The sequence below is a fragment of the Chelonia mydas genome, chromosome 5 (genome assembly GCF_015237465.2).
Source record: "Chelonia mydas isolate rCheMyd1 chromosome 5, rCheMyd1.pri.v2, whole genome shotgun sequence".
NCBI lineage: Eukaryota > Metazoa > Chordata > Testudines > Cheloniidae > Chelonia > Chelonia mydas.
In genome coordinates this window covers 39818510-39840779 of record NC_051245.2, presented here as the reverse complement: position 1 = coordinate 39840779, position 22270 = coordinate 39818510, and the positions used below count along the sequence as shown (strand labels likewise).

The 22270-nt window shown below is 41.2% G+C and overlaps 1 protein-coding gene across 10 annotated transcripts in view; it reads right to left on the bottom strand.

The window, feature by feature from the left end:
* RNF180 (ring finger protein 180) overlaps positions 1 to 22270 on the bottom strand; it is a 205883-nt gene that overhangs the window by 144001 nt on the left and 39612 nt on the right. For 5 of the 10 annotated variants that reach the window (XM_043547114.1, XM_043547106.1, XM_043547103.1 and 2 more), the window contains 2 exons: positions 15673 to 15800; positions 3415 to 3552 (listed from right to left, as the gene is read on the bottom strand). The gene's annotated coding sequence lies outside the window, so the exon portion shown is untranslated. Of the gene's footprint in view, positions 1 to 3414; positions 3556 to 15672; positions 15801 to 22270 lie in introns of all 10 variants that reach the window. The other 5 variants (XM_043547104.1, XM_043547113.1, XM_043547105.1 and 2 more) reach the window with 2 other exon arrangements.

Genomic DNA, 22270 nt, shown 5'->3' with positions numbered 1-22270 from the left:
GGAAAGTTCCAATTTGTAAAGAAGACCCAGTTTCCAACTCCTTCTGCCAGTCTTACTTCTTGCACTCCAGATAGGCTTCATCCCAAGGAAGAATAGGTGGTTTCTATCACTGCACTGCCCTCGCTTCGAGATTGTGGCTGTATGACTCCCTAGAGACTAGGAACCTCACTGATGGATTGTCATGCAGATCCAGTCAACCAGCATGTTCATCAGCTGCCCTTGCTACATCCCTCATGCTTGGAAAATTCCACTAACATTTTGGGGTTGTGCTGAATACTCACAGCCCCCTCCAGTGGAGGAGAGTATGCATCTACTTTCTGATGTTGCAAACTCCCATCATAGATATTCTATGGCTGGTTAATGAGTTATAAAAAGAGGCCAATATATTCTAGAGTTGTAAAATTGCCATGGAATCCTTCCCTTCCCTGTAGAAGACTGATCCTGAAGCTAAGCTTCTAGTTTTTTAAAATGTTCGTGGCCCTTCTGATTGCGGAGAAAATCTTGAAAACATGAACATGAAAAATTGATGCATTGTTATTTTCCTGTAATCTCACAAACACTGAAACTATAGTTCAGTGATGCGAGCTATCCCCATTCATCACAATAGGTTACCAACTCTGTAAGCTAAAAACACTTTAAATCTCAACATTTAACTATTTCACTACTCATCATTTTAGCAAGAAATATGTAGCTTGTGCTTTTCCCAATGGCAAACTGCCTCCCACCTCTCTCCTCGTGAGGAATCTGAAATCTAAAGCCATGTCTACACTACCACTTTTGTCAGTATAACATATGTCGCTCAGGGGTGTGAAAAAACACACCCCTGAGCAACAACTTATACCGACAGAAGTGCAGGTATGGACAGCACTATGTTGGTGGGACAGCTTCTCCCACCAGTGCAGCTACTGCCGCTCATAGAAGTGGTTTTATTATGTCAACAGGAGAGCTCTCTCCCATTGGCAAAGAGCGGCTACACGAGCGATCTTACAGCGGCACAGCTGCATCACTACAGTTGTGTTGCTGAGAGCTCACTAGTGTAGACATGGCCTAAATAAGTAAAACAGGAGATAGTGTACTAATTGTATTGTTGTGGGTTCAGTGAAGCATCCTTGAAGCTGGTGGGTATGTCAGCTACCCTTCATTTAAGATAGCTGTGTGAGAGAGTTAAGCGGCCACCTAAAAAATGGCATATATGAGACCACCCAGGAATTTGAACCATGTAGGCAGAGGACATTGGCTGGGCATTGTTTGGGTAAGCGTGTGTGTTGGGGCTGTAAGCAAAAAAACAATCTCCCTTTATTTTGGTTCCAGCTGTCCTCAGGAAAACAAGACTTTGTACATTCTTTGTAAACAAACAAGATTGCATCAAAGGTACCAGATTCCATCATCTCTCCTTCAAACTAGAAAAAAAATACAAGAATCTGAATTTGGCAAGTCACTCAAGTCAAAAAAGATTATTATTCATTTTCACAATCTCACACTGCTAGAGAATCCTATGCACAATTGCAGTAGTCACGCCGGAACTTGGCAAACTCAAGCAGGTGATTAAGACATTTTTTAGTTTGCTTTTCTGGTCATAGCAGGAGAATTGTCCAGACTGGCTAAGCCAAGCTTTTATCAGCCAGGAGCCAAAGATTGGAGAGAGGCATCAGAAGAAAGAGGCTTATGAGAGAGAAAATAATATGATTATTGTATAGTATTTGTCCTACTGTAGCATCTAGGAGCACTAATTATATACCAGGACCCCATTATGTTAGGTGCTGTACAAACAGAATGAAAAGATAGATTGTAAGCTCTTTGGGGCAGGGACTAAGTATAAGCCAAGAGACAACCAACAGACGGACAGACAGAGACCAATGGGGGAGTACAAGGAAACAGCATTTGTCAGCATAAGCATTCATCTCCGCATACCAGCAGCCTAACTATTTGAGTTTTTTTTTCTAGGCATCACAGCACAGGAGAGTTTTAACAAGGGATTTGGAAGAGGAAAATGAGAGGCAGCCTGGGAGAAAGCACAAAGGTGCTTGTTTGGAAAATTGCAAGTGAGAGATGGAGGCTGGCAAAATGGGTCGATTGGAGGCCAGAGCTGCTATCCTGATAGTGAATGAGCGATGATAGGTATGATGGGGATAGGCTGTGAAGAGCCTTAAAAATGAATATAAGTAGCTTATGTTTGATGCAGTAGGGTGTGGGAGAAGCCAGACAAGGGGTGACAGGGTCAAAGTGACTAGCTGGGGAAATGATCTTTACAGCAGCATTCTGAATGGATATAAATGGGGCAAGACTGATTTGTCAAGGCCAGAGAAAAGATTTTCTAGTAATTGAGATGTAAGATGATGAAAGCCTGGGCAAGAGCTTTAGCTATGTGGATGTATAGGAAAAGCCATATTTTAGAGATGTTATGCAAACAAAATTGGCAAGATTTAGCCTGGATGTGAAGCCCTACAGAAAGGTCTGAGTAGAAAGTGACACCCATATTACTGGGGTAAGTGGTAGGCAGGAGGGTAGGGTTGTCCTCAGTGACTGAGGAAAGAGATAGCAGGGAGGGCTTGGGCAGAGGAAAGTTTAAGAGCTTTGTTTTAGCCATGTTGAGCTTGAAGTGATGGCCAGACATCCACAAGGAGCAACCTCAGGTTCACATCCCAGGTGTCGCTCAAGGTTCATTTTGATTCAATGGAGAAGGTGCTATCAGCTGGCTCCCTTCTCACCTAGAGTGGTCTGGACATTTCTCAGGATCAGGAACATGGTGAGATGGCAAAGCCTAGGGTCTCAGCAAGTGAGGACCATGATGGTGAAGCTTGGTGTTACAAAGTCACACTTTTCTTCTTCCTCTCCTCATTCCCAACCAAGTTGCCAAGTGCTATCTGGAGAAAAAAACTGTTCAAAAAGTGGGGACAACTTTGTCTCATTGAAATTAGACAACCAAAACAAACATCCATATATGGGAACTTCCTTACATCTCAATAACATTTTGGCCTGTTATAACACTTCTGTGACTTTACCAGGAGCTTTGGAAACTCCTAATCCCAGGTCTTTCACTTCAAACCCATCCAGAGTACATTCTATTCTATATAGGTTCTTATACCACCACGCTCATCACTGTAGTAGCCGAGTGATTTCCAGTAGCGCGTTAAGCAACATGATTAAACATATGTCATGTATTTGTTTACTATCCTCTCTCCAGGGGGAGAGGTGTGTGCAGTACAGTGTCTTGTTTTGTATGATTTGGTGGGGGAATTTTTTGTTTGTTTGTGGTGTCTCAAAAGTCACATTGCTATGTATTTATGAAAAGGTGGCAAAGTCAAAGCCTTGCACTTTGTGAGATTTGTGAGGGTCTTTAGTTCCTGGAGGAATTCATTCCACAATTTTGGCCTGGCACCCAGAAAGTTCTGTCTCCTGAACAGATGAGCTTACCAGCAATGGAAATGGTAACAGCAATGACAACAATAGCAGGTAGGGTTGAGTCCAGCAGGAGGAAATATCAGTGGCATCAGACATCCACTTCCTTCAAATAAGTCGTCTGTCTTGTCATGATGGCCCTGTCGCCCTTTCCTACTTTGGAAGAGAGGTGGAGAGAAGAGAGTTATAAAGTGGCCTCCTGATCAGCAAGTGGTGGCGAACGCTGGAGGAGCAGGGCTGAGGCTCAGGGCTCCTTCCTCGTATTAGAGTAGAGCCCTTTGGCAGCCTCATTCATGGTGATGCTTCTGTGCTGAAGGAAGAGGCTGCCTTACTTTCACCTTTTAGACAATTTCTCTCATTTCTGTTTCCAAATAATTTCTTTAACTATAACCTGTGCTCATTTTTATAAAACAATTTTATATAATGTGCTGACAGGTCAAGATAGCCTTTGGTCACATTTACTCATATTGGACAGTTAGTACTCCCAGCTGGGAACAAGCCACAATTTACACAACAGTACACAGTGTCAGTTTTCTGAGTTCTTACTTTCTTGAACTTTTGGGGAAATTTCTGCTGCTGCAATGTGTGAAGACCATTGTTTAAATTACAGATAAAAACTGACAGGGCTATCTGCCACCTTGTGATTCTGACAAGATTTCTGGTAACAACATAACTATGTAGATTGGAAGCTTCTTGGGGCAGAGACAATTGTTTTGTATATATTTGTTCAGTTCCTAGCACATGGGGCCCAAATCCTCATTAGAGCCTTTGGACACTATTGTGCTTTAAATATTGAGCAACACCACAGCGTAGATCTACCAGAATAGCCCTACTTTCAGCTATGGCAGCTTAGGAGGAAAAAGACATCACAGACATTGAGTTTGGGAACTCAAACGTCACAGAAATTAAACAGCACGGTAACTTCTTTGAAAATGAGCTAGCTCTGAAATGAACCATTTTTTCCACCTCGTTGCATCTCAGTCAACGAGCTATTACTCCCTCTTCACAAAAGCTGTCTCTTTTATTTCCAAAAAGAAGGATCATCAGGGTCCTTTGTGAGTCTAGAGTGATGATTACTGTTGGGATGCTGTGCTAATTGCTTCTGCGTTCCTCCGTAAAGCACATTGGTTGCTCACAAAAATAACTGAAAGATGTTTTGGTTCTGACATGATTGAATAGTCATTGTCCATAGAAGCTGGAGAGGACTATTTTGGAATAATTTTAAATGTACAATATATTAAAAAGTAAAACTGAAAGAAGCAGTATACAAAAGAAATATGAGAGCTGAACTGCTGGGGGTTAACAGGCACTTAAGGAGAGGGTCTCACTAGTTTCTTTAAAGAGGAGAGAGAAACAAGAACTCAAATAGAAAAATGAGGAGGAGTTAATTAAAGACCAGGCTACACCTGTTTTTGTAATTTGTTTAGGGTCCACTCCAGTGAGATACTGGATGAATGGGAGTGGAGGGCATTTGGAAATTTTATTATTTTGCTAATTGTTTTGTAGTTGTCTGTGTTTCTTTGTTTTCATCTCTCCCTCCCCTTTCCTTGCAACAATTAATAGGTTAGTGGCTGTAGGCATTGTGGAAGGAATAAGGAAAGGGTCGGGCCCTACATAGAATACTGGGATTTGATGACCCTGGGGGAAGAGCCATGCAGACGGCAATGGGAAAAAGAAATGAAGGGGGCTATGTGACTTGCATCACAGAGGGAGCAGAAGGAGTGAGGAAGGACATGATAAGAAATAAAGATATAGGCTTGAGTTGAAGTTGTGCAGGGCTTTGAAAGAGAGAGGGCGGTGGCAGGGTGGGAAGAATTTGCTGCAGGTGCATGCTATAGGAGTGTACTGTGGGTGGCCCAGCATGCTTGGTTCCCTTGAGGAAACAGTAATCTTTAACATTAGTAAAGCAGAGCTTAAGTTAGCTCCTTGTTTAAAAGTGGTCAACAGCGTCACTGTTTGATTTACAGAAAAGGAAAACAAACTATCTCCCATAACGCTAGTTTAGTTATGCCGTATCACTGTTCAAAGCAGAATAAAAATATAAGATTTGGTCAAAATCTTGGCCAATAATTGGAAAGGGTGTTAATTGTAACGAATGATTCAGACCAGGTGGTCAATTTTACTCAACAAGTCTGATCACTAGGTCACCAGAAATCTGATCTTGTGGGGAGCCAACATGCTGTTCTAAGGCACACAGTGGCCTTGTCTACACACACACACAACATGCACTCATTTAGTTAAACCCCTGTGTGGACACTCTTATTTTGGTTTCAGAGTAGCTTATTTTGGTTTAGCTTGAGCTGTGCGGAAAGGAGGGTTTTCTGTTCCACAAAATATTCAAGATTTTGAACAGATTTTTGTTCTGAATTGGGGATAACTGAAACGGACATTTTTGGTTTGCTGGTTGCTTGCCTGGTGAGTGCGTATGCATGCACTATTTGCTTCCCCAGCTGGGAAAGCTGGCCACTCAGGGAGCCTGGCAGTCTGCCAAGAGGGCAGTTTGGGGAGCCCTGGGATCCTACCAGCTGCGGAGCCAAGGATCCCACTAGCAATGGAGCTGGACACTCTGGGAGCTGGGGAACCTGGAAGTCTGGGCTCCCCACAGCCTTCCAGGTAAGCTGCAGAGAAGCTGGAGGTGGTGTGTGAATTAGCAGGAAACCAGGCAGATAGGCAGGCAGCCATCCAGGCTGGTTTCCGTCAAAAGTTTCAATATAATTAACACATCCCAGGGAATGTTTTGATTCTGAACAATCAGCATTTTCTGCAGGAAAACTGTATCATCAATAAAATTTCAACTAGCTCTAGGTGTAGCTTAAATCTGTTCCGAATCAATTTAACCTAAACCAAAATAGGCCTCTCTCCAACTGAAATCCTAGTGTGTTAACACAGGGGTTTGCACTTGTTTAACTAAACTGGTTTAAATTTACAAGGCTCAGATCAAGTTGGGTGCCTGTCTCATGTAGGCCCCTTTGAAAATTCTAGCCTAAATCTTTCTGATTTCTCTTTTCCACATAGAGCTAGGTATCACAGAATCATAGAAGATTAGGGTTGGAAGAGACCTCAGGAAGTTATCTAGTCCAACCCCCTGCTCAATGCAGGACCAACCCGAACCAAATCTAATAATAGTAGGCGATGGTGCTTGCTTATCCTCTTATTATTAGGTAGGAACTTCTAGGGCCCCCTCACAATATCTAAGCACTTTAACTATTACTGTTGAGTGGTTACTTATTGCAGTTAGGCTTGAGAGAGGAATTATGTGCTGGGTTAATAAATATTATATTTTACTGTGTGTCAATGATAATCTGTGTGCATTTCACTACCTCTTGGAAAACATACACCTAATTTTCACTTTTGACTCATCAGTTTAGGATCATTTCTGGTTACAAAGCGAATTGTAGCAAAACGTAATTTCCTCCCCTTCCCTGGGAAATCATGCTTTACAGATATTTGGAGTTAGATCCAAATCTAATTTATTATATTATACTTTATTATATTATTATAATAATATATTATGCATTATATTACTATGCATTATATATGCATTATATTACTATGCAATTCTGGAGTCTTTTCTGTACAGAAAAGGGATGGTCTTCAGCTTATTTAACAAAACATTTGCCTTCATTTCCACACACAATCAGGTCAACCTGAAAATTGCAGGCCTTTCTCCCAGAGAGAGAGAGAGAGAGAGTGTGTGTGTGTGTAAGTTTTGTTCAAAGTTGAGCTGCTGAGTAGCAAAATATAAAGGGGAAGATTTAAGCATCTGTCTGTAAAAGAGGGATGTCCCTCTGGGTATGTCTGACGGTGGAGCTGGGAATGGGATTCTGAACTCGAGGAGAAATACAGTACTCATGCTAGCTCTCATCAAACTAGTGTGCAAAAAATAGTAGTGTAGCCATGGAAGCATGATCAACCAGGGATGCCCCCTGGATTTTTCCAATGATACCCACCATCAATCCCAATAGAGCCATCCCTGCTTGCAGTCACTGGCCCCAGCGCCTCAAGTCCAGGGCATGCTCAGCCCCCACCTTCCAGTCCAGTCTGCCCAGATGCAGTGCCATTCCCCACCCCTAAGAGAGGACCTGGGCTACTGGAAGTGGGGCAAAGCCAGGCAGGTTCCTGGGCAGGAGTCAGCCTTATGGCAGTAACGAAAAGCAGCAGCACTGCCCCCTACCTCCCCACTGTCTAGTATGCTCACTCAGGCTTGCCTCCAAAGCACATCTGTCCTAATGGCCGTGGGGCCAAAATTAAGTGAGTGGTGCTGCATTCCTCCTCTGCAAGTAGGGGTTACAATGCCCCTCACGCAGTTTTGTTCCAGCAGGCCCCTCATCACAATTCACTGAAGGGACCGTGGGACCAAACCAGTAGGTCGAGGTGCAGCAATGCTGCTCCTTCCTACCGCTGCAAGTAATACACACCAGCATTCTTGCATTTGTTCTTAACTCCAGCAGATGGCTGAGAGAGAGAATGTTTCTCGAACCCACAGGATTTATGTGAGAAAGGCACGTATAAAATAGTTCTTCAAATACCTAAAGCGGTTCTAAGTTAAACAACTTTGCTCTCTAAAAGATCACATATATATTTTATGGGTATGTTTAATGTTATTTTCACCTAAATTTTTCATTTGCACATTATTGTAACAAGTTGTGTCACCTTGAATTGTATTGGACTGTTTCACTGAACTCTATGTTGGGGGAGGAGAGATTGGCTATTCTCTAACCACCAATTATTTGGACAGGCTGCCTTAATTGGCATCACAGCTGTAATCTCAAAAGTAACTTAACCTGTGAGAGATTTGATCCTAACTGTGTCAGTTATTTGGCTGGATCCTCAATATAGCAACTTGCTTTTAAATTGGTAATACCCTATTACTTTGAGGACTCTTAACTAAACAAGATTGTTGCCTTCACATATTATTACATAGAGTTTATAAGAAAGTGGTGGTTGGTTTATTTAGATGATTTAATCAACCTGCTAATTAATTAGATGATTTGAAGTTAACCCATTTTCTTTTAACCAACCGGAAAGCTCTATACACTGGCATTTCTGATCATCATTGAAAGTCCGGTTTATAGTCTGGTTGGGACAGGGCCAGCAGGGGGTTGGTTCGTGGAAGGGGGCTCAGGGTGCCAGATCCAGGAGTGCTCACCTTAGGCAGCTCCCCACAAGTGGCGAGCTGTCCCAGCTGCTCCTAGGTAGAGGCACAGCAGGTGTCTCCGCGCGTTGCCTCCACCCACAGGCGCCACCCCTGTAGCTCCCATTGGCCGTGTTTCCCAGCCAATGGGAGCTGCAGAGCCAGCGCTCTGGGCAGGGCCAATATGCAGAGCCATCTACCATACCTCCACCTAGAAGCAGCCGGGACAGGTCGCCACTTGGAGGGAGCCACCCGAGGTGAGTGCCCCCAGATTTGCCACCCTGAGCCCCCTCCTGTGAACCAACCCCGAGCCCTCTCCAGCACCCAAACTCCCTCCCTCTTAGTTAACTGGCATTTTTCACTTACTGGCACTCCCATTCCCCCAACATGCAGATAAAACAGTTTTTACTGTGCAAAGTTATCAAACTCTGGTTTTTGCCTCTACAGAGAGGCACAGTAGACAAAATTGGTTATAGCTAGTAATTATTTTTTCTGTGTGTTACTAAATATTTCTTACTCCCTAAGGAATGTGAAACTTGTTAGGATTAAGATTTTTGCCTGGCTGCACTACTTTAATGCTCAAGGAAAGGGGGACCTGTCTGCCTACTCTGACATACTATTATTGGTCCTTTAATATTGAAAATACATACATTTACTTTAGCCATAGTTGTAGTTCCCTGTTGAGTACATGTACTTTCAGAACTTCTGCATCCAGGTTACATACAGAATCATAGAAATGTAAGACTGTGAGGGACCATAATAAATCATCTAGTCCAGTCCCCTGCACGGAGATAAAACTATGTATTATCCAGACCATCTGTGACAGGTGTTTGTGTTCTTCAGAACCTGCAGTGATGGAAATTTCACCCACGACCTCCCTAGATAATTTGTTCCAATGCTTAATTACCCTTACATTTAGGAAGTTTTTCCCAATATCTAACCTAAATCTCCCTTACTGGAATTTAACTTCTTGTCCTGTCCTCAGTGATTAAGGAGAATAATTTATCACCTTCTTCTTTCTAACAACCTTTTACGTACTTGAAGACTTATGACCCCCTTCAGTCTTCTCTTCTCCAGACTATACAAACCCAATTTTTTCCAGTCTAGATCTTTAATAATTTTTATTGCTCTTCTCTGGACTTTCTTCAATTTGTCTGCATCTTTCTTGAAGTGTGATGCCCAGAGCTGGACACAATACTCTAGTTCAGGCCTTATCAGTGCTGAGCAGAATGGAAGAATTACTTCTTGTGTCTTGTTTACAATTCTCCTGTTATGGATGTTCTCAAGAATGAGGTTTCCTTTTTTTGCAACTGTATTACATTGTTGACACATGCTTAGTTTGTGATCCACTACACCCCCCAGATCTTTTTCTGCAGTACTCCTTCATAGGCAATCATTTCCCATTTTGTATTTGCAATTGATTATTCCTTTCAAAGTGTAGTACTTTGGATTTGTCCTTATTGAATTCCATCCTATTTACTTCAGACCATTTCTCCAGTTTCTCAACATCATTTTGAATTCTAATCCTGTCCTCCAAAGCTCCTGCAACCCCTCCTAACTTGATATCTGCAAACGTTATAAGTATACACTCTCTATGCCATTATACAAATGATTTATGAAGATACCGAATAGAATCGGATCCAAGACATATCCCTGCAGGACCCCATTTGATATGCCCTTCTAGCTCTATTGTGAACCATTGATAATTACTCTGAGTATTGCCTTCCAGTCAGTTGCGCACCCCATTTATACTAGGTTCATCTAGGATAGATTTCTCAGAATAGCCTCTCCCCTAGTCACTTTATCCACCTTCTGTAATAAAAAGTTATCCCCGATGCATTCTAAGAACCTCTTGGATAATCTGTGTCCTGCTGTGTTACGTGTGGGCAGTTGAAGTCCCCCATCACCACCAAGTCCTCTGTTTTGGATGATTTTGTTGATTGTTTAAAAAGCGCCTCATCCACCTCTTCTTCCTGGTTAGGTGGTCTGTAGTAGACACCTACCATGACATCAAGCTTATTTTTTACCCCTTTTATTCTTTCCTAGAGACTTTCAGCCGGTTTGCCTTCCACTTCTATCTCAACCTTCCGTGTAAGTGCATGCATCATTGATGTATATCACTCTGTCCTAGAGCGTAAGAACATGCAGAAGTAAGTAATCCAGGGCATGATCATTTCACCTGGGTGTAGGCAACAGACCACCTGTGTATGGGTATCTCCCACCCTGCGTGGAAGTGGAAAGAGCCATCTGAGTAGGATCATTTCTACCCCAGAGCTCAACCCCTGCAAAAGACACTGTGTATGGCAGAGATTCATGTAAAGAGGGATGGTTCAGCATGTAAGGCATTCACAAGAAAGTCAGGAGACACAGGTCCAATTCCCTTATCTGCCAAAGACTTCCTGTGCAACTTGTCTCTGTGTACTTTAGTTCTCCATCTGTAGAACAGGGATAATACTTCCCTACCTCACAGGCGCGTTGTGAGGATAAATACATTAAAGATTGTGAGGTGCTCAGATACTATGGTGATGCAGGCCATGTAAGACCTAATCGAGAGACATGTGGAGCAGAGGTAGCAGTGCACTATGCACCCTCCAGCAAGAAGTAGGGATCTTCCCAAAAGATGGTAGACTTCAGAACGCTTAGACCTTGGGATAATCCCATTAGACAAATGAGAGTGTACTCTGCCTATATTCACCAAATGTTCTTTAAGGCATTTTAAAGGAATGTAATGATATATATGACATACAAAAACACTGTTAAAAACATTTAGGTTGTAAAGTCAAGCACTTGAAAGTTAGGAAATGTCAGAATTATGGTTGCCTGTGTAACTTTATTCTGCCCCCTTATGGTCCACCTGTGCACTGAATGAAGCAGTGGTCCACTGGACAAAAATAGGACAGGATCATGGAATTAAAACACTGTATTATAATGTAGCTGCATGCAGGGACTGAAGTAAGGCTGCATGGTCAACTATGAATCTGGCATTTCCTACCTTTTGAGTGCTTGTCTTTGCAACACAAATAATACGTGTTTATTTAATGCAGGATATTTTGTATGTAATTTACTAGGTTCCTTTTAAAAAAAAAAAAGGAAAGTTGTACAAATCATATCATTTAGAACTGTAACAAACCCCTATCACGCGTCATCAGCACGGTTTGAACCCTGAACTTTCAGCACTTTGCTACTAATTTCTCATTTGAACTACTAAATTCACTAGCACCTGGGGAAGGCTGTAATCCCATGTTAAATGGGCCACAACTGCTATGGCTTGGGTCCAGACAGTGATTAGGGGGAGCTTGACCTGGCCTGGCCCTCTTTTCCCCCAATAAGATTAGGGCTCCCGCCCCAGATGGTACCCCCAAAATTGGGGGTGGACTGCTAGGACTATGTGCTGGGTCTGCAGGAATTATGTGGGAAACCTGGCTTTGCTATCTCTCTCCCACACAGGAGCTAGAGGAGCTCCTGTCTCATGTGGTACCCTAGACATAAGACTGAAAAGGATAACAGCAGAGACAACAGAAAGGAAGAAGTTATATTAGCAGATGGCAAGGAAATAACTTTCTCAGAGACTATTCTAAAATATGGTTGGATCTAGTTGTCCAGGTTGTCTCCTGTGAAACATCTGTTTGTAAGAACCTAAACGTGTTTGTTGCAATGAGAGGATTAAAGGGTAATATCATCTTTGGTAAAGGGGAGTCTCATTAAATTTTATTGATTGAGCTTCTTGATCAATAAGAGACAAAAGCATCTGTGGACTGCCAGTTGTTACTTAGCTGTAGACCTTGTTGGAAAATTCCTAAAAATGAAATTTTGACAAATATGGGGATGAAGATTTTTCACGAACCACCCACCCAAGATTTCTGACCAGCTCTGCTCAAAAATTCCTAGTTGTAGGAGCTTTAATTTATACAAGACTCCAGTAAATTCCGATGTTTTTACCACTATCTTCTTCTCCATTATAGAAACAGCCTAGGAGAGCAGATCATATCAGTTTCAGTGCCTTCTAAGTTGAGATACATGTAAATTAAATGAATTATGCCTGTCAAACTGGAAATTGCTTTGAGTTTATAGAATCATTAAATCCAATTTACTTTTTAATCAGTGTTTATACATATGTCTAATGAATTTGATCCTGTATCTGACAAACATCAAATAAATAGAAAAAGAAGTAGAGAGAATGAATAAGTCATTTGACTGACAAAGAAAACTATTCAAACTATTTTCTGTTTTAAAACACACAGGTTTAAGCACAAATTTCTCCTTTTACATGTTGTGTTTAGAAAACAAAGGACAAATCACCTTGGCCAGGTAGGATGTTTACAAGAAATGCAGCTATGCACATCTTGAAAAACTGCATTATTTTCAAACAATTCAGAAGTCAGGAGATGATGTTTGAAGATAGATATATGTACCTATCTCAATGAAAATTTAAACGACCACACTGCTGGTCAAGAATTTTCTGCATGAATAATAATTATTTTGCAGGGATTTCTAATGAGTACTGTCAGGTGCATATTATGTTTGTTTCACATTCTTTCAATGGACTCCGTTAGCATATTTCTGAATTCCCTCTCTACAGTGTACAGTATGTTCAAAGGCACTGTACTTTATAAAACTAAACCCTCAATATGTAACAGTAATCAATTTGCAAGTAAAAGTCATTTAGATATTTAGCAGTTCCTCTAAAATCAGCATGTTTAAGTACATGCTTTCAGTTTCAATAATCAAATAAATAATTAGGAATGTCTGATGATGGCACTCTTGTTCATTTTACGCTCAAAGCATGACATCTCCAATCACACCTTGCTTTCAACTGAGGAAATAAAAGATTGTCACTATTTGAAAATGTTAACATTTATCATCTGGAGGTTGAGCCAGTTATCTCCAGTCTATAGCTCTGAAACTAGAATTCCACTATCATAATCCTATCGATATTGTGAAGAGCTTAGAATTTGTAATTTTACAGTATATCAAAAGAAACACAAGTGTGTGTTAGTGCTTTGTTTTTCTAAGATGATGCTGTGTTCAAAAAAAGAACCTCCCACACTCATGTCTAATTATGGCAAGTATACCATGAATAATCATAGTATGATGCCTCTGACTTCATCTCACAGATATACAAAGTAATCTTTTTGTGATATGTTCATCTAAAATGTGTTCTGCAGCGAGATCTACAATGAATGATTCGTTCCCCTTAGTTATGTATCTATTATCAATCACTGTCTAGATGGCTTCCATGACCATAATATTTGATCATCTCTATGGTTCTTAAATATGAACTTCAGTTTATCAGAGCCTAAACCTTTTAGACTAAGAGTTTTTGAGTTCCCTGCTCAATGGCACTGGACTATCTTTTGTTTTATAAGTAGACTTGTAATGAAGATGTTCATTTTCTAAAGCTTTTCAGTTGGCCAACTTGGCTCTGTGATTTTGCCCTTTTGTAAAACACTTGGAATGCTTGTTCTAAAACTTGTATAAAAGCTAGTTTTAATTATCTCTATCTTCTGTATCTGTTCTAAAGGCCAGACAGGTAAAAGACATTATGTAAACAGAAAACTAATTAAAGTGTTAAATTGATTCTGTATTGAGATCACTATTGTCCTTTCCAACCTTGAAGTCTATGAGATCATAATCTTACATGTCAATACATAACCTAGGAGCAGATACTAGTTTGAACTAGAGTAAGATTGGAGAAAGATCTGGGCTGTAAGCACTGTATTTGTGCCACTTTATTGAATACGCCAAGGGATAGACTAAATTGACTTCTATTAAGAAGACAAACAGTGATTTAGATTAATGCTATGTCAGAATTTCAAATATATGAAAGTTTGCAGTGTAAATTGGGATAGAGGGAAAAATCTGGGTAGATTTAAGCAATGCATACAAGAACATGCTTTAAGAGAATACAATACAGTAGGTATCTTAGTATGTATTCATTTATAGAATGCCTAAAGGTCCTGATCCTGAAATTTACAATGGGCAGGAGACAAGGGGACTCTGTGCATTGTAAATTGCAGGACTGGGGCCAAAGTGTACATGGCATTTTACAGACAAAGACAATCTCACTCCCAACTTGTTTATAATCTACATGTGACCTTATGCATTCAGAAGTAAAGGGAGACGTGGTGGGATTGGGTTAAAGTGAGGACAAGGAGCGTGACAATTTATAATGCTGATGTGATATTTACATTTTACTGTGCATAGAAAAGGAATTTCAGTAGGCTGTGTGCATGTAACTAAGGTTGAGTAGAAGGGTTTGTAATATAGGGAACCCCTGGCACTTGGTCTTAATGATAGTGTGCATGATCCTCTTGTCCACTATAATTTACTTAGATTGTAAGCTCTTTGGGGTACAGTGGGGTCCTGGTCCATGACTGGGGTTTGTAGGTGCTACCAGAAGACAAACAATTAATAATAATAATAAATTAGTAGGCACTCACTTGTTTCAGGTGAGCTGCCATTCTTCAGCAAACAGTTGATCCTCAGGTTTCTCATTATCATTGCACCAAATATCGGCCACAGTATTCCCTCCTCTTTGCTGCAGAATTCCAAGATCCCTAGCTGTGTCCCAATAGGTTGCTTTAAGAGGCATTGGAAATCTTTTTCCTTTTAATTGGACTATTAACATCACTGACATTCTAGGAAATGACGGTTTATTGATTTCTGCGTTAACTTTGTTATTCTTTCCAGGGAGGCACATGTTACTTACCTACTTGTTATACATTAGCATGCTACACCACATTTTAAATGTTGTAATTAATGAGAAAAAAAGTGAAGCAATTGAATCTTCGTGTATTTGAACCCTAAGTAACACAACACATCTATATTTCCACAGAGATACTCCATGATAAAGATGCTTGATTCTCCTTACTTGCCCTGATCAGAGGATAAATGGTAGGAATTGTTTGTACTTTACAATCAAAAATAATTCATCGCAAGCTTTTATACAGCACTAAGTCACGCAGTATCTGGGGGCACCATACATGGCTTAGACTAAGTTTAAAACATTTCCTTCATATAAAAATTAACATCTAACTAACTACTTCCTAAAGCACTCTAAAAAGGACAGGAAAAGGAAGACCTTTTAACAATATGAGGAAAATGAGGGATTTATTTAAAACCTGGAGAAAGTAACTTACCTGAATGTAGGTAGGTTCAGGCCTAAATGAATTTCTTGCAGTTCTTAATTCCAGAGGTAAAGGCCTACTATCAAAAATTCTGTCCCTCCAGGACCCTTGGGAATCAGCCTTAAAATCGTTAAAAGAACCTAAATAGACAGAAATAGTTAAATTGGTTATTCGGCCTTAAAGAGAAGGAAGACTGAACTCCTATCCTCATGTGCCCTCAACAACCCCGCACTTGATCTCACTAGCCCCTCCTCCTCCATGTCCACATGTTCTAGTATGTAAAAGCCAATGTGTGTTTTCACAACATTTTGTGATACACCTTTATAAAATAAACTCAGAAGGACAAATTCTGCTTTCAGTTGCACCTAGATAAATCCATAGCATTCCACAGGGTTGCACGGATGAAGATAAGTAAAGAATTTGGCTCGCTCTGTTTCCATTGGGTTTTTTGTCCTTCTTTCTTTTTTTAATTTCAACAGTATATTTTGGTGCATCTTTACCTCCATCCTCTCTAGCATCTGTTTTACCTCCGTAATTTTTCTCTGTTTAACATTTTTCTAAATTTCTTTTTGTCCCCCTCAAAGACTTTCCTTATCTCCTCTATCTTCAAGGTCCTACTTTCCTTTCCGATATTCTCTTCCATTTTTATACACTCCTAATTTCTTATTTATGTTCCATATTTTCTCCCTTTCCAATTTGGTGTTTTGCTTGGTTTTATTTTTGCTTCTTTGCCCTTTGTCAAACTTCTCCCTTCTCTATTAAATCTCTTTCTATTATCTTCTTTCCCTTTCCTTACTTGAATTCAGCGGAAACATGTTGAGGCCCACAGTGCATCCAGGAGTATCTTACATAAGGCAAACATAATGGCTGTCAGTACTAACTTTGCTCCACATGATTAGACACCAAGCAGATGAGAGATCAGAAGACATTGCCTAAGGGCTAATCTACGCTGGGAACTTACATCAGCATAGCTACATGTCTCAAGGCTGTGAAAAAGCCATATCCCTGAGAGATATAGCTCTGGCGACCTAACCCCAGTGTAGACAGCGCTAGATCAACAAGAGAATTTGCCCATCAACATAGCTACCACCTCTTGGGGAGATGGATTCCCTATGCGAATGGGAGAATCCCTCAACTGACATAGGTAGTGTCTGCACTGAGCACTGCAGCTGTGCTGTTATTGTTATTTATCTGTAGACATTAGTTTAGACCCATCTGGCAAAGGCTTGGCTGAAAATATGAACTTTTCATCACACTGCAAAAAGCCGTAGGTGCTAACAGACCAGCAGAGGGAGTGAGTTCCACTGTCAGTCACCCTCCATTAAGAATGCCCTGACTCAAGCCTAGGAGAACACACATTAACAGACTGTAATCAATAGCACCTCTACTGACAAAGCAATGATGATGATGCATTGGGGTTGGGTGTCAAAGACAACGAGGTCCCAAAACTATATAGAGGGAAAGCAGTTTCTTGCATTGGTTGGGATTTTTATCATCTTAGAAAAGAAGTTTAAAGAGTCTAAGAACTAAGGATGCGGAAATAATGATTATTTGAGTAAAAGTGTAAGAAATTACTGAGGAATTATTTTAAATCACTGGACTGTGCAGACATTTATTATTGATGGTTGCTACAAATCAAATATTGATGAATGATATTAAGCCTTTAAGAGGGCAATTTATTTTCTTACTGGAACATATAATTTTTCAAGTCTGTTCATTAGCGTGTAGATTGAAATGATACATTTTGTGCAGAAAGATTTATTGGTTAACATTAATTTTGACTTGTTTTGGAAAAAAAATTATGAACAAACAGCAAACAACTCATACAAGCAGATTGACTGGTGCAGTGCACAATTAATTCTGTAATAGTGCCCAGAAAACTAGGCATCCCATAATGCTCAATATATTATAAGCAAGCAACAATATAAAGCCCACCAAAAATGATAGTGTAGAACTTTTGTTCTTAATACTTTAATGGACTTCCATGAAGTACATTTCCTGGAAATTAATAGGGAGGGTAGGGTTAATGACCCTCAACTTCTCCATGGGCCATCAACATCTCACCACCAGTCATTAATCCCCAGGATAGAACATGAAACTCAGTAGCTGTTGCTTAAGTAACTTTAATCTTTATCAGTTTAAGCTTTGAACTTGTATGTAAAAATGTAGGGATCAATGATGAACATGATGGTTCCGCTCTTAGGGGATGTGTCTGAGGAAGAAATAATTGTTAATGAGAGGAAACAAACTGGCGGACACTGGTGTTGGTGAAGTATTCAATAACTGCTTTCCTTCAGTTTCTACTAAAAACAGGAAAAAGAGTAGGTAGACAGAGGTGAACTGGTTCAGACAAAGTAAAGATGGGCTTGAACCTCAGCTTAAGCCTTGAATATGCCTAAAACTTGGCTTGCTTTTTACCAGTCACCAGCTAGGTATCTCTCCTCCCATATTTTCAGAAGTTTGTTTAAAAATCTACATGAAAATAGGGAAATCATAAACATGTTCTCTTGCTTCGATATTTTAGGTACAAGATCAGTTGACTTGGTTTCCGTGAACTAAGAATAACTGGTCAAAGTACATCAAACTGGAGAGAGGGAAAGAAATAGGGTTAAACAAAATCAGTAGTAGGAACAGTACTATTCAGTATTTCTGATTAATGATTCAGAGAATATATTAATTGGTAGATTGCTAAAATTTTGTGATCCATTGCCTCCCCTGTTTGGAATCAAGCACAAGAGATAGAAGAAAATTATGGAGTGATCTGGAGGTCTCAGAAAGCAAACCCTTTATCTGTTGGGGAGATTCAGCTTATATATGCAGCACTAAAGTACAGAGTAGAAATAAAGAATTGTTTGAATTATTATCTATACACATTATAATTTGAAATATACCAGAAGAGTATACCCAGGTGAAAATGGCAAACAAACCAACAAAAAACTAATGAAATTTTTTGTGATACTTTATTGCACTTTTGATTTTTCACCCATGACATTTCAGATTTTTATAAAACTTGTTTTCAGTGAAATATACAAAAAAGTTGAAAAGCTACTTGTGTCTGAAAATTTGAACATAGGAGTTTTGAAAAATTGGAGGAAAAGATGGAGTTGCCCCAAAAGCCTTGTGGTAGAGAGGTGAATAAGCAGAAAGACTGGAGTTCTTCCCCCCCCCTGCCCCCCATCTTCTCTCTTCTGCCATTGCTCTAATATTCCTATATAAGAGCAAAGTACTTTCTCTCATTGGGCCTCAAATTGCCAATGTCAAAGAGGTAAATATTTTCTTCTGTTTTACAAATGGGGGAGCTGAAGCTAAGATAAGTTTACTGAAATGCCCAATGTCACACATTAAGTCACTGTCAGAACCAGGATTTGGACACAGGCCTCTTGACTTCCATTTTTACAGGTAGCCACAAGATCACAATGCGTCCTAAGTAATTTACAGATATATTTTCAGGAATACTCACTGATTTAGGTGCCTAATTTGAGACACCTAGGACTAGATTCACAAAGGAACTTAGGCACTGCAACCCTGGGGGAGAGGGGAAGAGATCTCCCTCATGATTCTTAGCCCCTCATTCTCCCTTTTAGTTCCTCAATCTCCAGTTGAAGCTGTTCCAATATGGATAAATACATAAAGAGTCACTGGTCTAGACAAAAAGTGAAAGCTCACACACTGAAAAGTGAAAGCTCACACAAGAATGAGAAGAACGTTATTGCCTGGTAATTACCCAAAATGTAGGAGATCCACGATTCAGTGCCCTTGCTCCAATTATTTATCCACAGTGCAACAACTTTTACAGGAGAGGCTGAAGGAGCCCAGCATCAGAATATCCCATAGCCCAGTGGCTGGGGCACTCACCTGAGAGGTAGTAGGTTCCCTGTTCAAATTCTTTCTCCCCTTTCAGACAGAGAGGCAGGAGAGGGATTTGAACTGTTGATCTCCCACGTTCCAGGTGAGTACCCTAGCCACTGGGCGAAAAGTTATGAGGGGGCCTGCTGCTCCCTTTTGTGTGAGCTTGCTCTGCGCATACTTACAAGCTTGGTGTCCACAGATGAGTTAGGCAGGGGAATGCCTATCTTATCCCCAGTTTGTACATCACACTGGGGCTTAGTATCTGGACACCTAGAGTGAGGCAGTAGTAGACCTGCTCAGAGGTAGAAACATGGGCACTGAGGCCTTGGCAAAAAACTTAAGCACATAGCAAGTTTAGGTGCCTACAGCATTTGGTGGCATCTGAGTGGGGGTTTTGTGAATACCAGTGGTGCCTAGTTCTGGAATTTATGCACCTAAAGCATTGATGCACCTAAAGCAGCAGCTGGGCACCTAAGTACTTTTGTGTGTCTAGCCTTTAGAGATCTGAGAATTCACAACTTGTTTTTTTTTTCAAATGGATGTCGTAGGTGCTCAGCCATTCTCAAAACTCAGACTCCTTGATGTCTCAATTTGGGCATCCAAAATTAGCAAACTCGTTTCAAAACAGACCTTAACTTCTCTTTGCCTACATTTTCTCAACTATAAAATGGGGTAATGACTTTTTCTATGTGAAATATACACGGTTTGATATGACTATATTGTTACAGGGAGGTAGGTGCATCTCCATCCTCTTATGCAATGGTTTAGAGTTGGGGAACAGGAGCTGACAGGCTACTGATTTGTACAACAGGGCACTGGGCACAAGGCATTCTCAACAGATGGCCGTTGAGTGCAGAAATAGTTTCCCCACCAATCCCTTGTCTAAGGAAGCCTAACTACGGTGATCTTCAGAGCATGCTGCAACTCTTCTCTATTCATCTAGATACTTTGTTCACATTAATGCAGTCCTGTTTGAAAGAGGACTATGTTGACAAAAAACAAGGTAGCTTTTAGCTTGTGCCATAACGACCACATGGGGCAGTTACAGTGCAACTCTTTGGTGCACTTTGCATTTCACACCCCATTGTTTGCATGGTGGCAGTACCTGTAGGTAAAAGTACCTGTCAGAGTGGTTTAAAGGGAAAGGGTATTTTTACCTTGATATTTTCTTTTGATACCATTCTCCACGTATATAAAGATTTGAATTAAATCACTAATTACAACTTATTTGATACACAGAAGAATCCTAAGAAACTACTCTCACTGGTCTCTGGAATTCAAATATGTCTAACATAGAGGATGAAAGATAACAAATGCACCTTAAAATCAAAACAAAAGTATTCAATTATTTATGTGCATATAAAAAAAGATGTCTTTGATTGACAAGAAATAAAACATTTACAAAGATAAAGGAGTCTGAACTTGCCCCCAACCAAATAGAAAATCAAGATCAAACAGCAATGGTGGCACACAAAGGGAATGTATTTTTGTCATGAGAATCATCATCAGAACACTAAAGTTAACAGAGATCTATGTGACAAGCCAGTGCAGTGTGTGTCTGTTCAGCACAAAATGTACAAAATCTGTACAAAATATAAAAATCCAGCACTGGCAGGGAATATAGTTTTTGGATGACCAAGTAGGCCTTTCCAAATGTAGTTTCTCTAATTTTTTGATATTGCATTCAGAGAAAAACCAGTTCCTGGGGATTAACATAAGAATCGCCATGTTGGGTCAGACCAGTAGTCCATCTAGCCCAGTATCCTGTCTTCCAACAGCCAATGTCAGACGTTTCAGATGGAATCAACAGAACAGGGCAATCAAGTGATCCATGCCTTGTAGTCCAATCCCAGCTTCTGGGACACTCCGCTCATGGCTAGGGGTTAGGGTGTGGGAGGAGTCTCAGGACTGGGACAGGGGGTTGAGGTGTGGAGTGCTTACCTGGGGCAGCTCCCGTTTGGTGTGAGGGATGCAGGTGGGGATGTGTGTGTGTGTGTGGGGGGGGGGGGCGTGCAGGAATCAGGGCTAGGGGTGCAGGATCTGGGAGGGAGTTAAGGTGCAGGAGCGGGCTGGAGTTAGGGGCAGGAGATTGGGGTGTGGAGCGCTTACCTGGGGCAGCTCCTATTTGGTGTGAGAGGTGCAGGTGGGAATGTGTGTGTGTAGGGGGGGGGGGGTGCAGGAGCTTCCATTTGGTGCGAGGGGTGTGTGGCGGGGTTGTAGGAGTCAGGGCAGGGGGCTGTGGTCATGGGGGTGCTCCCAGCCCCCTGCCCCGAGTGGCTCATGGCTGGGGGGGCAGGTATGTGTAGGGGGAGTGCGGGGGCCCCAACTTTGCTCTGCCCTGATTCCACCCCGTTCCCCAAGGCCACACCCCTGCTCTTCTCTGCCTCCTCCGTGAAGTGCACTGTAGCTCTGCTCCTCCCCCCGTAGCACACTGAGCACTGGCAAACAGCTGTTCAGTGACGGGGGCAGCACCATTGGATTGCAGAGCCATTGGCCATTATCTTTGAAAACTCCTGGCGATCCGGGGAAGTCCCGGATGACTGGAAAAAGGCTAATGTAGTGCCAATCTTTAAAAAAGGGAAGGAGGATGATCCTGGGAACTACAGGCCAGTCAGCCTCACCTCAGTCCCCGAAAAAATCATGGAGCAGGTCCTCAAGGAATCTATCCTGAAGCACTTACACGAGAGGAAAGCGATCAGGAACAGTCAGCATGGATTCACCAAGGGAAGGTCATGCCTGACTAATCTAATCGCCTTCTATG